This window comes from Ictidomys tridecemlineatus, chromosome 7 (assembly GCF_052094955.1).
Source record: "Ictidomys tridecemlineatus isolate mIctTri1 chromosome 7, mIctTri1.hap1, whole genome shotgun sequence".
Taxonomy (NCBI): domain Eukaryota; kingdom Metazoa; phylum Chordata; class Mammalia; order Rodentia; family Sciuridae; genus Ictidomys; species Ictidomys tridecemlineatus.
Window position 1 is genome coordinate 45,131,330 of NC_135483.1, and position 21,001 is coordinate 45,152,330.

Genomic DNA, 21,001 nt, shown 5'->3' on the forward strand with positions numbered 1-21,001 from the left:
AGGAAGCAGAGAGAGCTCAGCTCACCAAGAGAAAAGATATAAACCCAAAGATATGCTCCCCCCTGTGACCCACCTCCTCCAACCACACTACCCACCTAAAGTTACCAACCCAATTAATCTACATCAGTGGATTTGTACATTGATTCAGTCACAACACTCCTTATCTGATCATTTCACCTTTGAACATCCTTTCATTGTCTCACACAAGAGCCTTTGGTGGTGAGGGTGGGATACCACATATGCAACTACAACATTCTTCCTCCTAACCCCCCAAACCCATGCCCATCTCACCATGCAAAACGTATTCGTCCATTTACAAGAGTCCCCATAGTCTTAACAATTCCAATGTTTCTCAAAAGTCCAAGTCCAAGATCTTATCTGAGACTCAAGGAAAACTCTTGGATGTGAACCAAGATCAAAAGCGAGTTACATTTATCCAATGTATAATGGCAGAGAGTTAACATTTCCATTCCACAATGGAGAAATAGGAGCATAGGAAGAAGGACTGAGAGCAAAGCAAGATTAAAATCCAGCTGGGAAAACAAGTCATGTCCATCAGCTCCATGTCCACCATCAATGGCACATGGCATTGTGATATTCTGTCCAAGAGCTTGGTGGGGCTCTGCCTCCATGGCCTTGCTGGTTGCAGCACACATGGTCTTTTTTTTTTTTTTTTGTCTTGTCTTTGCTCAATTCCTTCAGCTCTCCATAGCATACATTCTACATTACTGGAGTATCTTAATTTTAGGAGTCTTGGGAGGGTAAAAGTACTTCTTTCTCTATTGTATGAAGAAGATATTTGAGAAGTCCAATATTATCAGTTTCTTGGATAATTTTCAGAACACCATTCTAAAAGTATTTGAATTTGTTATTTTATCTGCATATGGGAGAAGCAAATGGCTAAAAGAAGATTTTAATCCATTGATTTAATTTCTTTCTTTGTGATAGGCCCATTTGAATTTCACAAGTTTTCTTTAGTTTTCATATTTTTAAGTAATTTGTTCTTTTCACCTCAGATTTTTCATGTCTGTTTATATACATTTTATACCTACAAATTCATATACCTATATCTACTTTTTTGTGTGATTTTCTTTCTTTTTTATTTTTTTATTCTTTGATGTTGTTCATCTTGGGTGAGATTATTTTAGTTTTTATAAACTTTGCAAAAGTGCTTTGAATTTAGTTTAAGAGTGTGTTTTTATACAAATTATTTGCATTCCAACTCTCATCTCAAATAAATATGAGTCTATTAAGAAATTCCCAGGGGGAAATTCTTGGCAGGACCTCTATTTGGAGACCCACTCAGACACTTACAACTCTATGTATTCAAGGTGTTAGGTGTCCAGATCCATTATCATATTCCATTCCTGTAGGTTTATGGTGTTGGGTCTTTTATGATTCCTGAATAATTTCTTTACTTTCCCATAAGTCCAGCCATAAATTAAAATATATTTTAAAATTTATCCAGTACCAAGATAGAGTTTTTTGAGCATCTAGTCTTGCCATTGTGCAAGTAAGGAATTAGTAAATGTGTTTTAATTTTATTTCTGATACTTTATCTTTTTACCCCTTTCTCATTTAAAATAATATTATTTTACTCTCTTGCTTACATGATGGAAAATACAATTGGTCATATAGAACAAAAAATTTAGTTATTTGTTTATGAGCCTCCAAGACTAAGGACGTGGGACAAACAAACAGATGATAAAAATACCTAGGAATCTAGTTCCTTCCACCCCATTTACCAACTATCCAAGGAGAGATTAAATTCCCTAGTTATAAATAATTTTAAGAGTAATAAATATATACTACCGTGAGGTTCTAAAGAGGATACCCTATACTTTTCCATTTATTTGCTTAATAATTTGAAGGGGATGAAATGGGTTTAGCTTAGATGTTTTTTGGATTCCCTTCAATAAAACTGGATATCAAAACATCTCAAACAATATAGTATGAGGAAAACAGATTACAGATACCTATTCAGCATATACATGCCTATGAAAAGTTTTTTTCCATAGCATGAGACAACTTTTCTTATTTGTTCCTTTTGAAAGGAAAGTTCATGCCATTGAGGAAAGTCTCAGGTTAGAATCCATCTTGTGTTCAAGAGAAGCAGACAGAATACAAGCTATCATCAACCAATGGCAGGGGATTAGTATGAGAATTATTCCTCATAGACTGCTCAGCATAATCTCTACCCAGAACAACATCAGAAGTTTCTCATGGGAGATTGTTAGAAATGCAAAAAATTCAGGGCTCTGGCCCAAGTCCATTCAACCTAATCTGTATTTTAACAAGAGACCACAAATCATAATAACAAATAAATAAAACCCAGAAAAGATCAACAGACACTGGACAAAATACTTCCCTAAAAATAACATCAGATAACTTTACAGTATTCAACATTAATCTCTTCCTGACCACTCATTGATATTGTATAAGCTTTTTGAGTAACTGAGGGCAGTAGGGAGGACAAGTTTAGTCTAAGATTAAATGTCTCTCTCAAAATAGATTTGGTGTTAGGAAGAGATGAAATAGCAAAGAAAATTGGAAAAAGTAGTTTCCTTTTTTGGCATGGCCTGAAATTTGTACCTGCCACGTAAGCTTTATTTCTCCAACAAATGTGACAAATCTTTGAGCACAGGGATTATGTTATATAACTCTCCACTCCCTCTCAGGACTTTACATGTTTCAAAAAGAATGTGCTCAATAAATGTTTAAAACAATGATATAAAAAAACCCACCCATATATAGGTACACACATATATATGTACATACATATATAATAAACATTTATTTATAAATATTTATAAATGAATATAGGTAGTAATAAGTCAATGGGATAATTTGCAAACTTTTTCAGAATTGCTCCTTACCTTTAATATCTCAGGAAATAAAATGAAGATCTCATTCAGTTTAGTTGGAAATAGAAGTTTCAGAATGAAGAAGACACCTTAGTACCAAAAAAAAAAAAAAAACAAAAAACATGTTTTTTAAAATATTTACTTTTTTAGTGAATATCTTTTCTGTTTTACAAATGAAGAATATTAGTATTAGTGTTTGGATTCTGCTCTTCTTTATATACTTCCATACAATTCTTCTCTTTCATACTCACATACAATTCTTTTCTTATATGATTTAATGAGAACAATCAGCTTTTCCATGCTAAGTAGATTACTTATCACCACGTAACTTTTCTCCCTTTCCATAGCTCTAATAACTTTTTTTTTTTTTGGTACTGGGGATTGAACTCAGGGTCACTCGACCACTGAGCCACATCCCCAGCCCTATTTTGTATTTTATTTAGAGACAGGGTCTCACTGAGTTTCTTAATGCCTCACCATTTCTGAGGCTGGCTTTGAACTTGTGATCCTCCTGCCTCAGCCTCTGGAGCCACTGGGATTACAGGTGTGCTTCACATCCAGGCTTCAATAACTTTTAATGCTAAATACCATAGGTAAGATGAGTAGTCACCTCTTCTCCAACCCAAGTGAGGAGAAGAACACATCAATAATTTATGATTTAAAAAAAAGGTTTGTTTGTTTGTTTTCCCCCTCAGTGGTACTAAGGATTGAACCACTTCCCCTTCCCTTTCTATTTTTTGAGACCAGACTCCAACCCAAGTGAGAGAAAGAGCACATCAATGATTTCTGATTTTAAAAAAAAGTATTTGTTTTTTTCCCCCTCAGTAATACTGAGGATTGAATCACTGCCATTTCTCTTTCTATTTTTTTTTTTTTTTTTTAGTTTGAGACCAGGTCTTGCTAAGATGCCCAGGCTGGCCTTCAACTTGAGATACTTCTTGTTTGAGCCCCTCAAGTAGCTAGGATTACAGGCATATACCACCATACCCAGCTTGATAAAATTTCTTACTGTTGTTTTTAAAGATAAGGAAAGTACATTCATTAAATAGTATCTCAAGCCAAGGTTATGCAGCTTCCCTTGCTTTTCCAGAGACGAGATGCCTAAGTACAAATTAATAATGCTACCATCCCTGTATTTGTAGATAACTGTTTCAAATTTCTTAAACATGTTTTGCTCAGTGTAATATATGCAAAGGTACAAACACAGACAACTGTGTCTTACTTTGTTATACACTCTAGACAAAGCTGTGGTCACATATAAATTTGGGCATTTTTAAAGATGTAGACTGTTTACTGAGGCCAAGTACGTGGATCACCAGAGTAATAACTAGCAAAGCACATTAAAACATCTGTGCTGATAAAATAGAGAAAACAGTTTATAAATAATTTGGGCTCTTAATTTTATATATATATATATATATATATATATATATATATATATAGAGAGAGAGAGAGAGAGAGAGAGAGAGAGAGAGAGAGAGAGAGTATCATTGGTGGGAGCAGTTGCTACATGAAGAAAATGTTTGTTTAAAGAGGATTTATTTGGTGGAAAAAATGCTTTCATAGCAAAATATCTCAGCTTGCTATAGAATTTGTAACAACAGTTTAAATCCAAGTGTGCAAAGTGCACTTAATATTCCCTGAAATATGACTAAACATCTTTATATTTACATATATATCTCAAACATGAAAACACAATGCAATGGAAAATATTTAGAAGTGCATGTGATGTATTCAGGGTGAATCTGTTTAATGTCAATTATATTCCACCATGACATTAATTCATATTATAGTGAAACATCATGTACTGTATCGTGCCAAATTTAAATGTATTACTTTTTTTCCACAAATAACAAACTAATATTCTGAATAAGATTTTTCCTCAAAAGTGATTCTGTTTCTAAAATATTTTTAAACCACTGATAGAGAAAATGCACAAGAGTTGTTTAAGTTTCCATTTATTAAAATAAGAGGTATTTTTGAAGCCAAGTAAAACCTTAATAAACCCATGATGTTGGAAAAAAAAAGAGAACACAGTGAATAACTAATTAAGATATATTCTGAATGTGACTGAAATGCTAATTTCATACGCCTACCCTAAAAATCAGTCTCCATTTGCAATATATTATAATATTTCTGCCTGTGTCATTAAAATAATGCAATATTTGGAACTTATATTGACATATCATAATTTTATAAATCTTAAAATAACTAACAGCATATAAAACAAAGGAGAACAATGCATTTAAATTAATATATGCAAAATGTAATTAAGAATTTGTGAATAGTATACAACACATAAAAATATTTACTGAGGTTTATAATCCTGGAGAATATACCACAATAGAATCACACAGTGCTTTAAAGGAAAATCAAGTGATCTTCTAGTATCTCTATAATCTTCTAAGATTATATGTAAAGCATTGCCAGAAATTCTAATTAATTTTCTCATATATATATGCAAAATTTTATAAATGTCTCTAGGAATCTATACTAGAATTTACTTACCTATTGGGCCTAAAATATCCTTATGATTTCTAACTCTAACTTACAGATGTTCTCCCAGTTTTTGTTGTGTTACTTTGCCTAATTGAATGATAATCTATAAATATAAAGTGAGAAAATGATTCATAATACTATAAAATTTCCCAGTGGGATATTCATTGGCTGATAATAATTGTATTTCTGGCATGTTTTTGAAGAATATCACCTTCTTGTGGGAATAAATCATCTTTATAACAAATCATGATATAACTAAGAATTAAATAATTTCTACTCATTATTCTTCTCCACAGTTCTTTATTTCCTAATTATTAATATATTACACTAGAAATGTACCTAGTTTTGTAAAGGTTCTATTTACTTAACTGAGCTTTATTTCAATGTATATATGAAGTGGAAATAATTATACCTACCTCCCCAAGACATACATAAGTATTGAAAGAGTTAATCCTATATAAGTACATAGGATATTGCTTAATACATAAAAAAGTAAAGAGAAGGACAACTACATTTGAGAGAAAACATTTGCAAACTGTACGTATATCAAGGGGTTAATAGCAGAACATGTAAAGAACTCATAATTCAATGAAAACAGTTTGATTAAAAAATGGGTAATAGGTTTAAACAGACATTCTTAAGGGAAGACCAGATATATGAGAAATGTTCAACATTATTAATCATCAAATAAATAAAAATTCAAACCTCAATGAAATATCACCTCATCCCAGTAATAATGACTATTTATCAACAAGACTAGAGATAAAATATGCTGGTGAGGGTGTTGAGAAAAGGAAACCCTTGCGCATTGTTGATGGGGACATAAATTAGTATACCCATTGTGGAAAACAGAATATATGTTCTTCAAAAATTAAAAATAGAACTACCAACTGAGAACAGTAATGCATGCCTATAATCCCAGTGACTCAGGAGGCTGAGGCAGGAGGACAAGACCCCATTTCAAAATAAAAACTAAAAAGGCCTAGGGATGTAGCTTAGTGGTAAAGTATACCTGGGTTCAATTTCCAGTATTGACAAATTAAATAAATTAATAAAATTAAAATTAAAATAGAACTACCGTATGATCTATAAATTTATAAATATATACACACAGACATATATATTATATTTATATATATATTCATGCACATACTCAATGGAAATGAAATCAATATGTCAAAGAGATATCTGCACTCCCATGTTTATTCTAGCACTATTCACAACAGCCAAGAAATGGAAACAACCAACTTGTCCATCACCTGATGAATGGATTAAGAAAATGTGGTCCATATACACAATGGAACACTAGTCAACAATAAAAAGAATTAAATCCTGCCATTTTGTGACAACATGATTGGAATTGAAAATCACTATATTAAGTGAAATAAGCCAAGCACACACACACACACACACACACACACACACACAATAAGAAATAAAAAACTACCCCAAGATCTCACTCATATGTGAAATTTAAAAATGTTGATCTCATAGAATTTGAGAGAATGTAGGTTTCTAGAGGCTGGAGAGTGTGGAAATGGGGAGACAGGGAAAGATCTATCAATGGATTCTTAGTTACAGTTAGGAGAAAAAAGTTCTGATGTTCTACTGTGTGCTAAGGTGACGATAGATAAAAATGAATGTAGTGTATATTTTTAAAAAATCAAGAAGAAAGGATTTTGATTGTTTTCACCATAAAGAAATAATGAATGTTTAAGGACATATTCATGTTATTCCAATTTGAAAATTATACAATGTATGCATATATGAAAAGAGCACATGGTGCCCCTTATATGTGTCCAATTTTATGTATCAGTTTTTAAAAAGCACACTGTCAAAAGATAGTCTTAATTGCCAAGAATGAGTTCGAGAAAGTCAAATCAAAATCAGACTCTCTTCTTAGCTAGATTTATTTTTATTTCAACCCAAAATGATACCAATTCAATTGCCTATAGAGGTGTCTTTCAGGCACCCTAGAGATCAATTGCTGCTCTGCATGCTATCCAAGTTAAGCACCTGTACATACATTCTAGGCAGTCTCAGTGCTTTGTAGAATCCTCCACATGAATTCCATCTTACTGTCACTGTCAATTATGAAATGACTCTGTGAGTGCCCTGGTATGAGCAGGAAAATGTATCTACACATTTACTTCCTTCAGGGAAATTCTCAGTTGGAGACTCCCCATGTGTTCAATATATAGGTCTATTTCCTCCAGTCATCTGGACACTGCAGGAGGGTTATGAATCACAGTTTAATGTGAAATAACAGCAAAAAGCATTTTGATATATCTCTTTTCTTTCCAAGTGAATCTTTTCATGAAAAAAGAGAAACTTAGGGTAAATATTCTAATAACCATCTCTATCAGTTTAATCGACCTAGAAGATTTTGAAGTGAAAAATGACATTTTAAAAGCATATTTAGTATTTGTTGCTTTTTATTTGGATTTTTAAAAATATAAAGGTCTTCAATGTGATTATATTTCACTTTACTATGGTGTGAGGCAATATTGAAGGAAGCTTTGAGTCTCATTCAGCTTGGTGTCTCTGGACCCTATCAAAGGACTTAGTTTATTAAAAACATAAAAAAGGTCTTTATTGGATACATAATTAAATATCTGAAGCATAGAGCTCACAATAATTAATACCAAATGAATTCAGATATTGATTTCATCATTTTATCCAAATTTATCATTAGTTTAAACTACCTTTTTTAAATATACAAACTCAATCTACCTTTTTAATTGTCTTTCAGTTTGTCCATTTATATGGGAAATTCATATACCTACATTATTTCCTTAGCCTGTCTTTTCCTACCAATTGAAATCATGAAATTAAATAATAATACTATATTATTTATTTGCAAGTTAACTCTCTAAACACAATTACTTTCACTTAATTCTATATTTATTTTTGTTCTTTGGCTAACATTGTCTTACATATTAATTGAGGAATACAGTTTTTCTTCAAAGGAGATAGTAACTCTGCACTATGTGTCACAATGTGTAAGACTGTTGTTTTGATGAAGACAAATTAGGTCCACTCATGCTAACCCTGAGCACCAACTATTTCAAAACCCTCTGCTGAATATTTCAGTAGACAAAGTGTAAAGAGCATAGAAAAGCTTCCCCTCAAGTAACATAGTATAATAGAAGTTATGATAAGCACACATTAACATAAGAATGTTCTTGAGGTTAAGATTTGAATTGGTAGAAATCTATCAACATCAGAGGAAATATTCTAAGGAGAAAGGAAAGAGACATTTCCAAAGGTTTATTTATATTTAAAGTACCATGGAATGAATTCAGTAAACTCTGATTAACATACTTGGTCCAGATTATAAACAATATATTCCAGTAGCTTGAGAATTTGACATGCCAAGGGATTTCAAGCATTAGAATTACGTAAATTATAATTAACATTCCAATGGAATAGACTGGACAAAATAATACTAGCAGTGAGTGAGAAATAAAACATGTAGATTGGTACTTTATATTTAACAATCATGCCATTTCACTACAGACATAACCAGTCCTAACCAGTAAGTGAAAATCAAACTCCATTCATTAAAGTGAAGATCAAGATTCATAAAAGGAAATCCTGCTGGATTCACTTCACACCTCCTACTCCTCATTTGTAGGTATTGCAATTTCTCAGTTTAATGTTTTGTTAGTAAATGATCAACTTGTCAAAGGGGATTATATGGTGAATGAGATAAAAGCATAAAACCACATGGTTGTATTTTTTTAAAAAAATTCAACAACTCATACAATGATATTGCCAACTAGATTTAAGTGATGCTGGGGACTTCAGTATGACTGTTCTCAATTATGGGGAGAGGGGTCCAGGGAGACAAATTAATATCCAATATCCGTATATATTTGAGAAAAGAGGCCATTTATGGACAGTGAGAAAATGTTACTCAATTTCATTGTAATTTACATAAAATTGCTATAGTCTTGTAGCACTTGCATGAGATTTAGCTCTTTAGAATGTGAAGCATGTTGAAAGAGGTGACCAAATTAGAGTGGACAAATGAGGTCATTCCAGTATGACTGGGACAATAAAAATGAATAGAAGGCAAGAGCACAGTGTGATACATTTTTTCCTAAATAGACAGCTTTCCAAAGAGCTCTTTGATTTAAGAGAGCCAGGTAAAAGTCATGTTTAAAAACACATAAAAAAACCAAAAGGTACAACAGCAGTCAAAGCTACAGTAGAATATCCTTTTACTGTGGTCATTCTTATAGTTAATCCTTCATTACCTGGCATAAGCTATGTTGCTTCTATAGCCTGCTAATTTTCTGTTTCTGTATAGAGCTGTATTACAGGAATCACCCAAATTATCAGTAAGGTCATTTCCTGCTGAAAATGTACATGATCAATTACCTTCTGTAATTCAAAATAGCCAAAGTCAGATTGCATTTCATTCTAGAAAGGAAAAAAAAATGTCAATGGAATAGACTGGACAAAATAATACTAGCAGTGAGTGAGAAATAAAACATGTAGATTGGTACTTTATATTTAACAATCACGCCATTTCACTACAGACATAGACTCTGGTATTATGATGATCATTTGTTGTCCAGATTTTGAAAGAATATTTTCTATATGCTTGAAACTTTGCTACATGTTAAGATTCAAAAATAAATAAGACATGACTTCTGCCTTAGAGAATTTACCAAATAATTAGAGAATATGATGTAACATGTGCCATGGAACATTAAAATAAATATGAAACGAGCTCTCAAGACAAGCCATGAGAAAGCTCCAGAAGATGTCTCCATGATCAGGAAATAGGAAGAACCAGCTAATGGGAATTGAACAGGATATAAACTACGGATTTAGGGATGATATCACTGTATGACCCTATTATATTATTATTGACTTTACACTCTAAGTGAAGAAGAAAAATGAAATAAGGAAAGAGTCAAAGATCTCAGGTTTATCTTTGCCATCTTGAAATAGTGTTTAGGCAAAGTTTTTTTTTTTTTTTTTTTTAAAGAAACGACCTCTGATATCTATACTGGAAAATAGTTATTTAGGGCATCAATTAACTGTAACCTACCATAGCTATCTTGTTAGCATGGCTTAGGAGGGAAAAAGAAAAAGTCAATTTAACTTGAAAATATGAAAAACTTCATGTATCAGAGAGAAAACAGTACCCAACAGAAATTTAGTGAATGCAAAATATATGATGGTGGCAGAAACTTAAGCTTTGTTCAGGTTAAGAAAAACTGGAGCAGTTACCCAATGCATGCTAATATGCTGTTCTTTTTGCCATAGCTAATTTTTTATTTATGACAAAATCTGTATTGCCCTAGGCAGTTACTTAAAATCTCATTATAGTGAATACTTAGATTTAGAAACAAAATAAAAGGAGTATTAACAATAAATATTGATTGTTATCTCTAAGTGAAATGTGTATGAACTTCACTGCCTTTTAAGGGGAGAGAGAGAGAGAGAGAGAGAGAGAGAGGGAGAGAGAGAGGGAGGGAGAGAGGGAGGATATATTCCCTTAGGTTCTGTGAAAATTACAATATATGTATTAAGTTTTCCATTTAACTTTTAACTATACGTGGTATAACTTTATTTGTTTATCATTGGTTATCTAATTTCAGTTTAAATTTTAATGTTTCTAAGAGGCAGTCTTTTTTAAAATTTATACTTAGTTATGAAGTCCATTTGCTAATATACCCAGTGGCTTAAATAGATTATGATTTAAAACCTTTTTTTCCTGCATGATTTAGAGAATGTTTTGTTAAGTCTTTTAAAATTTTGAGCTAATTTTGTATACTTTATATTTTCATGATTTATCAATTTGTTGATTGACATCTGATCAGACATTTTGAAAAATTCTTCATAAAAATCAAGTATTTGACCCTGAGGAGCACTATTCGAATTCTTCCTACACTCTATTCATAGCATATTACTTATAATAGGCATGTCACAGGCACCTCATTGGTTCTTATTTTATTCATTTTAGTTTGAGGTTTGTCTCTTCCTTAACTCTACTATCATACTACTTCCCCATAAATACCCACAAGAATGTATTTAATACTTATCCTCATATGTGAATAGACCCTATACCACTTGTAGTGTTTGGGGGAAAATAGAAGTATGGCCTCAAAGGTTAATATGTCACATTTTGTTATCTACTTTTAACACTTGTCATTTTGGACATTTATATTGTTCTATGAATGAATATATTCTGCTTCCTTCTGCTAATTATTCAACATTACATATTTTAGCCCTTTACTGATCAATTACTATGATGTTTGATGCCCAGTGTTGGTGACCACCTTCCAGTACCACAAATAACACTGCAGTGAGCATATTTCCAATGCCCCCTTAAGGACTCCTGTGAGAACATTCCTGAGCCAATTGAAATAGGACTTTAGAGCATATAGATCTACATCTATCTTTCCAATATTTGTCATATTTTGAAGTGATTTTTCAAATTGTTTAATTCATTCCTCTACCTTTACTTTGCACTTTTATAATAAGTTGAAACAATTCTTTACATACATATTTAGCTAATCAGGCTTTTCTTTCTTTACACTCTTATTCACCTGTTTCGCCCATTTTCTTCTTGCATCTCCACTCTTTTTGGTGCTGTGTAAAAGATCATTTTATAGTCTACATATTAATATCTTGTCAGTTCTCAACATAGTAAATATCTTTCCTTTCTGTCATTATCTGTCAAATTCGTCTATGGAATTCTTTGTTCAATACATATCATTCATTTTGATGTAGTCAAATCCATCATACCCATCCTTATAAAGCTTGTACTTTTAAAAGTCTTCTTTAAGAAGTTTTTGCCCTCAAATTATTTTCCTATATTTAACAGAAGGCAATTTGCAAAGTCTAAGGTAATTATGTGGTAGTTTAAGTCTCTCTTAAGTTTCCATTTGTTTATATAATTTATACAAGTTCCCAATAATAATTATGAATAGAATTATTTCACTTGTGTTTATAAAATAATTCAGTTAACCAGGTGTAATACAAAATAACTCAATGAGATTACCCATCAAGGCATTTGGATAAAAGAGATGAAATTCTTTGTTAGGTTTCAATGGTAGATTTGAAGAAAGCAGGATTGGAAGAGATAAACAATGTCCAACAGTAATTCTTGATAATCCCTTTCATGCTTTGGAAATTTTCAAGTCATGTCCTCTGGGTTTAAAACTTACTTGAACCCTAAAACAGATGATTAGAATACATGCAAATAATACGAAGGATATTTTAGAGCCCTTCCACAAGTAATTTGAAAATCATAGGAAGCATTTATTTGCAAAGTGATAATTCAACTCTTTGACTTCTTCCCAATTATCAGAAACTGTCATCTCCCTACTAAAATTTTGTGCATTTGCTTATAACTATACAGCGCCACTATACAAAGCAAATATTTGGTGCTTCTCATCTTCTTTGTAATCAGACAGTGGTTTTCTGTCTATAGGTCTAGATTAAGTACATGTTATTTAGAGTTTCTTGTTAATAAGCAAAAAATGATTGTTGATGGTATAGTACAGATGATCACATCTGTACTATACCATCAACAATCCCCCATATATAATTTACTGATTTCCTAAATTCTTCAGAATCATATGTCCAGCATTTGTTGCTATTTCACTTTTTAAAATTCACTTAAATCCTTTTCTTTTCCTCTCACTCTTGCTTTTTCTCCACTGGACCCTTATATTCCTATCTTTCCTTTTTTTATCCCCATATATAGTCTCACCCTTGACTGATTGTGAAGCCCCTTATAATCCATCCCTTACTTCAGTAAAAAATATTCAAAAGAATAAATGGTTGTTTATCTTAGAACCTAAACATATATGAAAAACATTGTGTAAATATTAGAAATAGTTTGATGGTTAATTATGTGTTTTTGGAAATTGGGGCATAGGGATAGGAAGCAATGTGTGTAGATAGTGAGGGATGTAAGAAAATTCCAGAATTTCAAGTTCTTGTGTGCTTCTAGTTTGTCTGAACAAACAATTTGCAAGTCCTTGTGTGCCTCTAGTTTTTCTGCTTATTAATAACATAAAGATTAGTACTACCTAGGACTATCATTTTAAATATAAATTTTCAACAACAGCCTTTAAGTGCTTTTAAACTTAATGTTTTTAACTTATGTTGTTCAAATTTTGAAAGAGAAGAGGGAAAGTCCCTGAATGACAATACTGCATTTCTTGATAATTTTTTCAATTTTTCTTGCATGATAGTGATTAATGATCCCTGACTTTGGCTGTCTCTTATCAAGTTCCTTCAGGTCCTGATTTAGAAATTGAAGCTTAACCTTTCTCCTCTTGATCAAGGGTATGGGGTGCCTTCTGCATAATGACAAACTACAAATGAGGACTCCTTAAAGTAAAAGGATAAAGGCTGAAAAGTAAGATAAAGACTTTTAACACCGTGAAGTTTATGGATAGGCTAGACATGAACTTATTACCAAATTTTTAGTCTATCGGGGACATTTCATAAGAATTATTTTAAAAAACAGTGAAACTGTTAAGTTGCAAGTCATCTATTCAAACACAACAGGAAAGAGCAATTTATGCAGGCAAATAGTTACAAGGAATATTAAACATATTCATAGATGATAAATCTAGATTTAATTATCAAGGCAATATAAGAATATTTATACAACTATATCTAAATGTAGACACAAATACATTTGAGGAATTTATACTTTGCTTATATATAAAATGTATAGCTACATGGAACATTTTGTTGATGCTAAGACACATGTAACCCTTTATAAAATGATATAATTGTCCTCTGGATGCTAGGTGTGAGGTCTAGCAGTCTGGATGCTCCAGGCCTTCCCATCTGGCCCTCACATGTCTTTAGCAGAGCTCTGCAGTCTCTTGGCAATACCTCCCCCACACAACACTCCCTAAGTCCCCACCATCTCTTGCACTATAACCATCTAAGCAAGTAAATAAGACCCTCATAAATAATTTTAAAAAAGAAAACATAAAAACAAAACAGTGATGGCTAATCTTGGTTGTCAGTTTGACTAGATTGAGAGATTCCTAGAATTTTAGTAAAGCATATTTCTGGGTATGTCCTTAAGGGTATTTCCAGAGAAAATCAGTATGTGGGTTGGTGAAGTGAGTAGGGAGACCCACACTGAATGTAGGCAGCATCCACATAAATTGAAAAGGCAGAAAAAGGAAGCTTGTTATGCTCGAATTCGGGACCCCCAAAGACCACCAGAGACCCAAGATTGATGCAAGCAGCAAAGAGGTGTTTATTGTGCACACACACAGCAACTGGTGACGATGAGAGGCCCCGAGCCCAGGGTTTGCAGCAGTTTTATACATTCTTTGGAGAGGGCAGGGACTTCACATACATCATAGCAAATCATCACACACTGTGGGAAAATCAAATAACAACTCTAAAACATGATTAGCACATTCACTGGCGGGAACAAGTTGGGTAGGGGTGATTGGTCAATACAAAAGCGGTATTCATTTGAACTGATTGGTTTAAGCCAAGAGGGGTGTGCTGAACTACATGGTTTCCCAACATGTTATCAACCACCATAAACTGCTGGGAGGGTCATCTGGCATCCCAGGTATTTCCCTGTCTCATGGTGATTGGTGGCTGCTAGGGGGTTGCTATGGATCCCCACCTAGCCTGACTGAGTCAGGGACTCCTGGCGCAGCAGATCTCTCCTGTAGATAAACAATTTAGCAGGGTGGGAATGTGCCTAGGAGTGCTCTGTGTGTTTTTCCAAGGACAAAGGCCATGTCCCTTCCTTGGACAGCTTTGCTCTGAGATAGAGGCTGGTTTTTCAAGCTCACATGCACATTCTTGACCCTTCATGAGTGGTTGTGTTTTTGCTGCCACAGTCACCTGTGGATGTCAGACTGCAGATTCTCCAGCCTTTCAAATTGGACTTACAACATAGAGTTTTCAGGCTCAAATTGGGGCTACATCATTGGTTCCTCTTGTTCTGAGACTCCCAGCTTCTTAGACTGAGCTGGTTTCCTAGCTCTCCAGCCTGCAGATGGACTTTAGTGGGACTATCCAACATCTGATCATGTAAGATAATCAAATGGATCACCCTTATAAATTATACATATATAATTTTATACACACATCTCTCTCTCTCTCTCTCTCTCTCTCTCTCTCTGTGTGTGTATATATATATATATATATATATAGTTGTTGTTGTTCTTTTCAGAATAAACTATGGAGTCAGAGGACTTGGTATGTATTAGTGATGTGAGCTAGGGCAAATTATTTCTTTTCCCTGAAGATTCACATGTTTCCTTCTCTTAAGTGGAGACAAAAACTCTTCTTACTGAACTGTAACAATTGGTGATATGTATGTGAAGAACCTACTTAAATGGTAGGTAGAACTCCAAAATTTGGCAGCTCTTATTTTCATAATGAAATAAGAAAAGAAAAAAAAATCTCCTAGCACAGTCCCCAGCTCATGTTAGGCACTCCATAAAATTTAATTTTATATATATATGTGATTACACTGGTTATGTTCTTTTTCAGAACCCTAATACAAAAGCTAAATTTATTTGTCATTCAAATGAGCACACGCTTAGAAGAAGAAATACACTGAATAATTCACTGAGGGTAAAAGTGTGAACTTTCAAGTGCCAGTCAGGTGCAGAGTCTGTGGTGTCTGACTGAGGCATAATAAACATTATCACTCTGGATTGGACAGATCACAACCTGGCACACAGCTGGTCTGGGCAACATGCTTTGTTCCAGAAAAAAGCTTCAATTTTGTCCACTAAGGGTCTGACATACTTGGCATGACTCAGTTTGTCGGGTTTTCAAATAACTTTCTCTGCTTAGCACCAGATATGGCAAAACACAGCATTGCATTTTGATATCTACATTAACAAGGATGCTTTGAAACAAATAATTTCATTTTACACATTTCCCCCTTTTATGTTGGCTTCGAAAATAAACCTGGAATCCCTTGTTACTTCTTCCCAACTGGCCTCTGATGTCCTAAACTTATCTCACTTAGCATACCTTCCCAACTCCCAAAGCCTTCAGGAAATCATTATCAGTCCTTATTAGAGTTTTCCATTCCCTCAGGGATTTTCCCTATCTGTTTGGAAAGTCCCTTTCTCCTCCTTCCTCACACTAAAAGTGATCTCCCCTGATGACTTTGCATCACCACATCCCTGTTAGGAAGCAGGTGTTCTTCTGTCATACAGCCTTTTCTAGCCCATTCTAATTCTACTTCTCCTCTCTAAGAACCCCCAGCTTTGACTGTAAAGTCTACAGGTTATGTAGTAGATTGAGGACTCTACCAGTTCTGGGATTGCCAAGTCATTTGCATGGGCATGCAAACACAATATAAGCAGAGTTGCAAATTGTTTGCTCCTGGATCTTGCTTTGTCCCACTACATGTGGAAACCCTGCAACTCCTGCAATTTGTAAGAACTCAGGCAATTGTGCTGCATAACCAAAGGCCCTCAGCCACCTTATCTCCACTGCCCAGAAAGGACTCTATTCACCTTCCCCACATTTAGGTGAGTCTCCATCCTAGATCATCCACTGGAAACCAAACCAATCCAGACCAGAAGAATCTCCTAGCCAGTCTACAGAATCATGGGATAGCATCTGTTTGTTTGTTTAAATCACTTGTTGGAGATATTTATTTTTATGGGAAAAAGTTAAGTAATAGAGATTTTCTAACCCAACTCCCTTTTAAACTATAAATTCCATAAGATCAAAGATTTTTTTTCCACTGCTATAGGGCCTCAAAATTTTTACATGTTCAACAACTTTTCTTAAATATATAACAAGTTTAAATATTTTTCAGATAAAATCACTCCAAAGTAAGTATAAGGAAAAACCTGTGCTTGCTTTATAGCTCACAGTTATTGAACATTAGAATATATAAAATGCTTAAACAATGATTTTACTAAACCTACAGTAAACTTTCATTTTTCCCCCAAACCTCTCTACTCTAAAATTAAAATAATAAAATGATAATGATGGCATGGTAATGGGTAATGATAGGGATTATAGTATTAACATAATATAATAACTATTATTTATTGAAAAGCCCTTGAATCCTAGCATTATGTCATTCAATCTTCAAGTAAAACTTATAAGATAGACAAATATTATTATCTTTGTTTATTGAGATGATCTGAGGCTTAGGGGGGGATTAGACATTGATCCAATGTCTCTCCGTTAGTATGAAATACATTTGATATTCAAAACTCAAACTGTCTTATTCCAGGACATTATCTATCTCTTCTGTGAGTAAATACTCTTTATGTCCCTGTTCTTAAAAAATGTTTTGAAATATTAAAAAACTTGGACTACATCTGATTCATTTTTTCTAGATGAGGATGCAGACAGCAAAGGGATCAACTATATGTCCAATGGGACATAGAAACTAATTTCTTCAACAAATTGCCAGGAACTCAGAGAGTAGTAACAAGTAAACTCACAAATTAAGGACAAAAGATGCTTTCATTTACTGAAAGCTAAGCACTGGATAGGTACATTCATGCACATGGTTTATTCCTCATAGGAAGTCAGGGAGGTAAGTGTATCATTTAAGCCTAGAGGAACCTGGGGTTTAGATGTACTAGGACCTAAATGATGTGCCTGAATTCAAACAGCATGTTTTGCAAGTACATACAGAGAAGTTTCAGGTTATATTCTCTTTATATACTTTTAACCAGTGTCTTAGGAAGAAAGGCTATTTATCTGAGAAAATATAGTTCGTGTTAAAAAAATAAATTTATGTATAAGAAACTAGAGTTCTCTAATATTTATTTTAGTTAAACTTGTGGGTAAGAGGAACAGCATTTAACATAAATGCCAGACCAGAAGGAAAAACATGTTGTATTTATTTTTTTTTTAATTTTTTCTCTCTGATACAGCTGGGTATGGTTGTGCATACTTATAGCCCTAGCTACTTAGGAGTCTGAGGTGGGAGGATTACAAATTCAGGGCCAGCCTCTGTGACAGTGAGACCATAACTCAAAATAAAAATTTTAAAAGGTTGGGGATGTATTTCAGTGGTAAAGCATCCCTGGGTTCACTTAGAGTACCACTCCTCACACACAACTAGAGTGTCGCATAACTGATGGATACCTGAAAATATGTATGAGATATAATTTACCCTTTTTTGGTTTTGCAATAAAAACTACCACAAATTACTAATCTAAAAATAAAATCGAGTCAATTTATGTAGTGTTAGTAAAAGAATTATGACTGTATTTCAGAACATCAGGATGCACTTGTCTTTAAGAATGTACCAGAAAGGTGATTCACCAGTAAAATTGGCTCCAGAGATCAGCACCCCCACACCACTGTATGTGGGTAGTGATTAGCTCACAGGGAAGGATGCTAGATGATGAGAACGATCAGCAGAGGAAAACTGTGGTATTTTAATTATCAAGTTATCTAACTTCCTGAGCCGCCTGAGTTCTTTAAGTGACATAAATTCATGATTGATGAATGAATGGATGGAGGGATAGGTGCATCAAGGATTGAAATAAAATGAAGTTGGCATGTGGAAAATTCAGCCTGCTGGAAAACCATGACATGCCTTGTTCAGAGACAGGTTAGGATGACATATTATAGATGAGAACCTACAAAAATATATCAATAGGTAACATTTTAAAATGCATATTTTACACTTAATGGAGCTTTACTTGAGATCACAAGTTATTTTAAAATATTTATGTAATAAGGTGTTATTACTTGTCATATTAAATTTCAAGATATCACCTGTTTATATCCAGAGTAGTGAAATATTAAAATGCATTCTCATAAACTGATTAAAGCATTCCTAAACTAGACAAGAGTTATCATTTTACATTACCATAATGCCAACATAATCTCAATTTAAATACATTTCCATAGCTTTTGATCAAAATTGTGTTATTATTCAAGTTCATTACTTCTTACTAGATACTTACTTCATTTAGAGGTCATATGAATGTGTTATTTGCAAAGCATACTTACAATAGTTGGTATTTCTTAATTAAAATTTTTTGATTAAAATACAAAACGCATAGCATACCAGTGGTCCAAGCAAGCCAGCTACAATCCTTTTTATGTGTTTTTGGTGACAGTCATGTCTTTTCCCACTACACTGGAGAACCTCGGAGAATAAATTAATTCAGATCAACTTCATTCACTCACATAATTTTAAATGATATCCAGAAATGTTATTTCTTCTAGAATCAATCCTAAAGCACTTTCTCCCACACCCACAAAGTCTATCTTCCATGCTTTCTGGGAAACAGTAAGCACTTTTATGGATCACCCATCCCAATTCCAGGAAATGGTTTCCTACATACCTTGATTGCTATGAATCAGTATTCATGTCATGAAAAATACTTATTAGCCTGTTTAGGGGAAATAGCACTATAGAAACTTTTGACTTAGGTTACTAATTCTATGCAATTAAAGTCATGTTTCAAACATTCAGTAGTCTAAAACATTATCTTTGAGATATACTGACAGGCAGTCAGGAAAGAAACTTTTTAGTTAAGAGTGTGACCACCAAATACTGTCTTATTGATTGACAGTTCCATTATGAATTTAAGCCTGGGATATAGAGGAGTCAATTGAACTACACATTTATCACTGCCTGCTGTTGTGGATAAAAAGGAAAAAACTTGTTAACATGGGTAGGTGGAGGTTTCAGTTTCTAGGAGTTATTGATCTAGTTCTGCCTGCAGCTCAATTACAATTGAAGTGCATGGGTAGGACAGATATTGGGAAACTATAACTAACAGTGTACGTAATTCTTTAAAATATGGGAAATTATGAATGGAAGACACGGCAGTTGAGAACTTGGAGTCAGTCCAAAGTGGTACTTGGAAAACATGGAGCTGGTTTTGCCACTAGCAGATGTTTGATCAGTGGAAAATTATTTAAGTTTACTAAACTTCAAATGTTTAATATGGCAAAAAAGTGAGGGAGTTTTAATGATTTTCGTAATGGCATTAGATCAATACTTCAATTAATGAAGCCTTGGCAAATTTCTCATCAACATAAGCATGCACGGATTTTATTTTCATTGCTTCTAGCAATTAACAGAATGATGATGTCCTCAATTTTCACTGGAACAACTTGTTTTCTCTGAGTACCAGAAACATTTTTCAGAAAGTATGATAAAATCAGAAGTCATTTTTATTGCTGATCAATGCAGGAGACATTACTACAGAGAGCCAAAGAAGGGGAAAAAAAGTTTTTTCACTAACAACCTACTTTTTTCTATGACCTCATCTCCTTGGTGACATTATGTCCCTAAAATCCTGAGATAATAGGGAAATACAGAGACTGATACAACTTTCAGGTTCTGAGGAAATTTTGTTGGCCTATCTTCCCATAGGGGCAGACAATATAATGTCTCAAATTCAAACCAAAAGGATAAAAGCTTTGATCGTACTTACATGATGATTTTTTTTTCATCACTATTCAACTTCATTTTCCAACATCCCAGCATTTATATTTCATGAGTTTATATTTTTATAAGTTTATATTTCATAAGTGCATGTTATCATATTAAAATTGAAAAATAAGCTACCATGTGCAAATTTTTTCTCCCCTGTAGAAATGCTCAGGGTCCTTGTCAGACGTCTCATTATGATATGAGACTTACAAGTTCATGACAC

General features: G+C 33.5%; 1 long non-coding RNA gene across 1 annotated transcript in view; it reads right to left on the minus strand.

Moving 5' to 3' along the window:
- Nucleotides 1–21,001, minus strand: part of LOC120892956 (uncharacterized) — a 237,651-nt gene that overhangs the window by 185,357 nt on the left and 31,293 nt on the right. The window contains exon 2 of the long non-coding RNA XR_005737808.2: nt 2,877–2,953. This is a non-coding gene — a long non-coding RNA (uncharacterized LOC120892956). The remainder of the gene's footprint in view (nt 1–2,876; nt 2,954–21,001) is intronic.